We start from the raw sequence: 7,148 nt of genomic DNA, 5'->3' as shown, positions 1-7,148 counted from the left end.
GGATTTCTGAGTTCGAGGCCAGCCTGGTCTACAAAGTGAGTTCCAGGACAGCCAGGGCTACACAGAGAAACCCTGTCTCGAAAAACCAAAATAAATAAATAAATAAATGGGGTTCTGGATTTTTCCTTATTTAGAGATGGGGAGATGGTTGAGGAAGAGAGGATTTCAGACAAGGGCTTACGTAGCCCAGGCTAGCCTCAAATTTACCACATAGCCAAGGTTTGCCAGGAATGTCTGATCCTCCTGTCTTTGCTTCTCAAACACTGGGATTATAAATATATACAACCACTCCTGGTTTAGGGTTTTCTTTAACAAAACAAAACAAAACAACCACCACAACAAAACAAAACACCATACTTAAAATAAGAACCTCTTTCTTTCTTTCTTTCTTTCTTTCTTTCTTTCTTTCTTTCTTTCTTTCTTTCTTTCTTTCTTTCTTTCTTTCTGTTTGCTTTGTTTTGATTTTCCAAGACAGAGCTTCTCTGTGTAGCCCTGGCTGTTGTGGAACTCACTTTGTAGACCAGGCTGGCCTTGAACTCAGAGATCCACCTGCCTCTGCCTCCCAAGTACAGGAACCCATTTGTGGCTAACTCTGTGGAGGAAATTGGTGAAGGCAGAAGAGAGGGTTGTTGTATATAGTAAGAATGTCTCTGACTAAAGAATGTGAGAGATCAAATACAGGCTTGCTCCACTACCACCCCGCAAGAACCTTTTCTAAAATAAGCTGTGCCTGTAGAGGGTCTTTAGTTAACTCTTGGAAAATTTGGTTAGATGACATGAGATATCATGTCTTGATTGATTTTCAGAACATCTCACAATGTTGTTGAGGCTGCCTTGAACTCTGGATACACAAACCTAACCTCTTAAGTAGAAGGGATAATACATTTCGTAAATTTAGTATATACTTTATCTCAAAGTTCATCTCACTCTAGAAATGAGTTCTAAGGAAATTTCCAGACCAAAAAGTATTGCATCTGCCTGGTTTATCCAAGAGTGAAGACTATCCTCTGTTTCAGCCGCCCACTTACCACCCATTCTCCCTTCTCTGCCTTCTCTACACTTGGCTGTTATCTGATCTGGCTTAGCTTCCTCTACCTGCTATGGCCAGGATTTACAGCCAAAGGCGTTTCCTCATGAGACCAGAGACAGATGTGTCAGCAACCCTGGCTGAGATTTTAATTTAACACCTACTGAGAATTCAATCAATTAATTAGGAAGCTCTCGCTCTGCTTGCTCCATCCCCCAGAGATGGCTGACCTTCAGGGTGCCATCTTGGGGAGTAGATATGAAAAGGAGGTAATTAGGTTTTTTGCTGTTGTTTTCTTTTTTTCCTGACCGGATCAGCCATTGAACGTATAGCTTTACAAGGGTTAGGCAAGCATTCTACCTCAGAGCTACAGCCCAGTCCAAGAGCTGTTTCTTTGTTTGTTTTGAGAAAAAAAAAATCTTAATTCATGTCAATCCTCCTGCCTCAGTCCTTTCAAGGACTTGGATTCAGGTTATACCATTCCACCTACCTTGGGCAGGGAGTTGGTTTTGGTTTTGACATGAGAGTCTCCTAAAGCCCAGTCTGATCTTGAATTTGCCAACAAGAAAGGCCTGAAGAAGATGCAGGCCAACAATGCAAAGGCAGGAGTACATGTGCAGAGGCCATCAAGGCCCTTGTGAAGCCTCAGGCCATCAAGCCCAAGATGCCAAAGGACCCCAGCAGCAGACTCAGCCGGCTGACTTTCATTGCTCACTCCCAAGCTTGGGAAGCAGATTCAAATCTACGAGGCCAAGGATCATGGGCTCTGCCAATCAAAGCCCAAGATTCAAACCAAGGCAGAGGACAAAGCTCCAGCCAAGGCCCAGCCTTCAGCTCCAGCCCAGGCTCCCAAAGGTGTCCAGGCCCCTGTGAAGGCCCCATAGAAAAGACTCCTGCCAGTGTGAAGACAGATGGACTGCTGTGACACACCAACCCACACACTATTTGCAGATGACCAGTGTCTTATGCTGTTTTTACAAGTAAACTCAGGCAAGATCTGTTAAAAACAAACAAACAAAATAAAAAAGCCCAAACAAATAAGCAAAACTGCCTGCTAGGATTCTGCCTGCCTCCCAGTATGAGAACAATACATTGTGCATATGTCACAACTGAGTCAAAATGGAAGTTAAGGTCATTTCAGGGGCATTAGACACCCTACCTACGTGCCGACTCCGAGTCCAGGTTCTGGCCAGGCATAAGGGTCCCATGCCAGCACGTGGGAGGTAGAACTTGGAGGATTTGGAGTTAAAAATAAGTCTAGACTACACAGAATTCCAAACCAGCCTAGGCTACACAGAGTTCCAGGCTAGCCTGGGCTGCACAGAGTTCCAGACCAGCCTGGGCTACATGATGAGATCTGTCTCAAGGAAAGGAAAGGGAACCCATAAGATAGCTCAGTAGGTAAGGGCTAAAGGCACTCGCTCCAAGCCTGGCAGAAGCCCCAAGCTTAATCCCTGGGATGCTTAGGAAAAGGAAGAGAAACCAACTCCTGAAAGCTGTCCTCTGACCTTCCCTTGTGCATCACGGCAGGCAGGCGCGTGGCCCCTGAAAATCAATACATATAATTTAAAATGTGGGGAAGGACAAAAGGAAGGGAGAGGAGGGGAAGGGACAGATCAGACCCAAACTCTCTTTACTGGGCGATATTCTTTGGAGACAGTCGCTGCTCCTGGTCACGTTCCCCGAGAAGAGACATTCGGTCCACAGCGTTAACGAGGAAGGCTGCGTGCTTTATGTAATGTCTGCTATCCAAAGTCTGTTTTGTCAGAAAGCTTTTCAGATAGACAAAGTGTGAGTCATGCTAGCCGTTACTAGCGGTCTTTGAGGATGGCTATTCTGCCTGGGTTTGTTTTAATTCCTCTTGATTATCAAGGACATTCTGACATTTAAACACAGGAGTAAGAAGGGCTGGCCTACCGAGATGAATCATTGGGTAAAGGTGTTTGCAACCAGGACTGACAACCTGAGTTTGACTCTCAGGACCAACATGGAGGAAGGAGAGAACTGGCTCGTGCGGGTTGTCCTCTGATCTCCACAGGCATTCTGTGGCACATGTGTTCTCTCCCTACACACACACAAGATAAAAATAAGTGTAATAAAAGAAATGTTACTCTTGGCCAGCTGTATTGGGATTACCTGCAATCCCAGAGGAAGCAGTGGAATTGCCGCAGATTCTTGGCGCTTGTCGATTACACTACATAGTTTGAGGTCAGCCTGAGCCATAAGGCAAGATCTTGTCTTAGAGAGAGGGAGGAAAGGAGGAAGGGATTGGTGGGGGGGAGAGAAAGGATAGAGGGACGGAGGAAAGGAAGGAGGGAGGGAGAGAAAGTGAGGGAGGGACGGGGAGAGAGAGTGAGGAGTGAGTTCCTGCTGATGTGGGAACCCCCTTACAGTCTGTGTAGGCCTGTTACCCTTCACTGTTACCCTTCACTCCCAGTGGAGTGTGAGACTTTGCTCTGTAACTGCCACACAAGGCTGAGCAAGGCTGGCCTCTCTGTTCTTAGTTTTTACTTTTTAAGTCAGGGTCTCAGGCTGGCCTCAGATTTGATCCGTAGACAAGGATGATCTTGAATTCCAATTGGAATTAATGTCCTCCAGTTCCATCCAGAAGGCTAAATAGCGTGCACCCTGCTCCAATCCCTGTTAATGTGGTACTTGGTAATGTGGTACTTGGGATGGAATCAGGGAATTCTTCCAACTGAGCTACATCCCCAATCCCCCTCTGGACTCTGAGGAACGAGACAGAGATAACTATAAAGGAAGACAATTCAGAACGCAGAGAAGCCCAGCTTCACCTTGACCATTCCCAGGATACCTGCAGGCAAAACCAGACCAGAGCAGACCAGATCCTGAACATCCTCTGTTAAAGGTGCTTACAGTTGCTTCAGAGCGTGTCAAGCAAGAAAGACCTGCTTGCTGAAGTCATTCCTCCCCGCCCCCACCCGGCTAAAAATACAACCCAAGTGTCACTGGATAATCATAAAGCACACAGGAAAAACCCTAACATTTGTTGTGCAGAATGCAATAGACTGTCAATTAGCTAAGTGTTTGGTATGCAAACACTCTTCAGTGCTTAACTCACCCAGAGGAGGACTCAGAGGAAAGAGGAAACAGAATGTCAGAGAATTAGGGAGCAGGCTGGTTCCCTCCAAGGAGAGTGTCAGAGCCAGAGCTCGGGACCCAGCAGACCAGTCAGGATCACACAGTTACCATCCATGTCCACCAGAGGCACCAGCAGCCTGATTGGTTCACACACACACACACACGCACACACACACACACACCCCTATTCGTTCATATATAACAATTTTTTTTTTTTCACTCCTTTGGGTCAGAGTCTGTTGTAGGTAATTACGCTCCAGGGGACAGAATCTGCTAGCAGCAGAGCTTTGGAATATCCAAACAAATGGGGCAAGACATCAGGTAAGGTTCTAGGACAGATTCTCTGCAGGGAAGCTAAGAGTCAAGGGGTGGGAGTGGGGTGGGGGGAAATACAGCTAGAACTGGATAGCTGAGCAGCAAACTATCCACCTCAGAGAGCAGCCAATTGGGTAAGAGCGGTGGGTGGCATGGGGAGGGCGGGGTGAGTCCGTCACTGTAATTCTTTGAGGCATAAAGCAACTCCAGCTACAGGCAGTTAGTTTAGTGTTAAAACAGATTTGGGGTTGATTTCCAAGTGCTGGGACAGTAACTCTGGCAGTAGCCAGGTGTGGCAGGCGTGCCTGCGATGAGAGGCTAGGGGAAAGTCAGGAGATCGAGGCTAACTGGAGCTATATAGAAGAGACTCCCCCTCATTAAAAACGAAATTGTCTAGAACAAACAAACTAACTAAACGAAAGAACCCAAATAAGCAAATAAATAAAAATAGAGAATGTGATTGGCGGCGATGGGGATTGAACTTGGGGCTTCACACATGCCAGGCAAGCACTCAACCACTGAGCTATACCCATAGTCCTCTTTGTTTGCTGTATTTTTTAAATCTTTATTTAGTTTGCAAAGTAGCAAGAAAACATTATTCAAAAGCAAAGTGATAATACAGATCAGAAATAGACTGTAAGGAACAGGCCACCTGAGTAAGAAATTAAATTTAAATTTAAAATGTATTTAAATGTTTCGAGACAAGGTCTCACTGTAGAGTCCTGGCTAGCCTGGAACTTGCAATAATCCAGCCTGGCTGCCAACTCATAGCCTCTCTCCCAGGCCCTGGGGTTAAAGTCACGCGACACCACATTCAGTGGGCTCTTTTGATTTTTTTTGTAGCTCTGGCTGTCTTAGAATTTGTTCTGTAGACCAGGCTAGCCTCAAACTCAGAGATCTGCCTGCCTCTGCCTCCTGAGTGCCGGGATTGCACGTACAGACAGGAACCACTATGCCCAGCTTTTTTTGATTGTTAAGGCAAAAATGTATGAATCCCAGGCTGGCCTCAAATTCACTGTGTAACAGATGAGAAAACTTTTATTCTGATAGGTCAGCATTTATTTAAATGTGGTTTAGAAGAAATGTAATCTGTCGTTCCACGGCCTGTGGTTTCGCTGATGATGTTCATGGCTTCTTACAACAGTGGCATAAAAATTTCATCTTAAACACTTAGAGGGAAATGAGTTTATTCAAGGACAAATAAGTAAAAACACAGGAGAAATGAAGGCAGAACGTTAACAACCTGAATATTGTGGAGCTGCTTCCTGAGGCCAGGGCATGAGGTAGACGGACTGCCAACAAGGAGCTCAGAATGCCAGTCAGTCAGCGCCAGCTGCCTCCCAGCCTGGATGACACACCAGTCTCTCTCTGGGCCTCCATTTCCTTATTTATGAAATGTAGGGGTGCTTTCCTTAGCTCTGTGATTCAGTGCTTCTAGATCATTTAATGCTATTAAGGTCATGAACTGTAGAGTAGCAGCTTGTATCGTAAGGCCACCTTTGTGCCAGGCACTGTTGAAAGCTGTCTATAAATCGCTCTTCTTAATCCTCATAACTGCCCTGAAAGGTGGATACTCCGATGCTCATAAGAGAGTTGACATTAGAGGGAAGACTTAGACAGCATCTTGAAGAATCTGCTTGGGTGTCTCTAATCATTGCTGAGTCCCAGTGCTTTGTTCCTGTTCACTCTCCAAGACCATGCTCAGCTCTTTAAATTTTTTTAAAAAATGATTTATTTTATTTTTTTTAAAGACATGGTTTCTCTGTGTAGCCCTGGCTGTCCTGGAACTCAGTCTGTAGCCCAGGTATGCCTTGAACTCAGAAATTCGCCTGCCTCCCAAGTGTTGGGATTAAAGGCGTGCACCATCATTGCCCGGCAGATTTATTCATTTTATTTTTTGTGTGTGAGTATTCTGCTTTCAAGTACGAATGTTTACCATAAGCTTGCTCGCAGAGGTCAGAAGAGGATGTTGGATCCTCTGGAACTGGAGCTATGGATGGTTGTGAGCCACCACATGGGTGGTGGGAATGAAACTCGGGCCCTTTGCAAAGGACAAGGGCTCTTAACTACTGAGCACTTGTCTCTCGAGCGCCCACCCTCGTCTCTTTACTTCAAGGTTTTGTTTGGTCTTGATGAGATGGTGCTGGGGCTTGAACCCAGGCCTTGCACGTGCTAAGCATGGCCTTCACCTTTAGGCCACACCCCAGACCCTTCCCTAGTTTCATCTTCTTTCTTTTCCTACTCCTGGCTCTCATTGGGTAACCCTGAATTGCCTGGAACTCCAATATGCAGACCAGGCTGTCTTCAAATTCACAGAGCCCTACCTGCCTCTGCTCCACCAAGTGCTGGGCTTAAAGTTGTGCTCCCCTCTTCGTTTTCTACGGTCAAGTTTCTAGTGGGGTATCCAGCAGTCTGCATGGTTCTGAGTACAGAGTAGTCAACACATGAGCAGAGAAAGAGCAAGTGTGAAAGGCCACAAAAAGGAGATGAGGAAGAAAATATATTGTTACCCTATTGGATTGAATACCAGGAGAGCCAGGTAGGTAAGAACAGGGCCAGCCTCACGGTCCAAACTGCCTCTCTCTGCCACTATAGATGCTGTCATCCTTGGCTTTCATTGCCGACAGACACGACGTAACTGGGAAATCTTCCGAGGAGGGCCCACTTGAGGAACTGCCCAGATCAGATTGGCCTTGTGGGCATT

The sequence above is a fragment of the Mus caroli genome, chromosome 4, assembly GCF_900094665.2.
Source record: "Mus caroli chromosome 4, CAROLI_EIJ_v1.1, whole genome shotgun sequence".
NCBI lineage: Eukaryota > Metazoa > Chordata > Mammalia > Rodentia > Muridae > Mus > Mus caroli.
The sequence above is the reverse complement of the archived record's forward strand: the minus strand, read 5'-3'. Positions refer to the sequence as shown.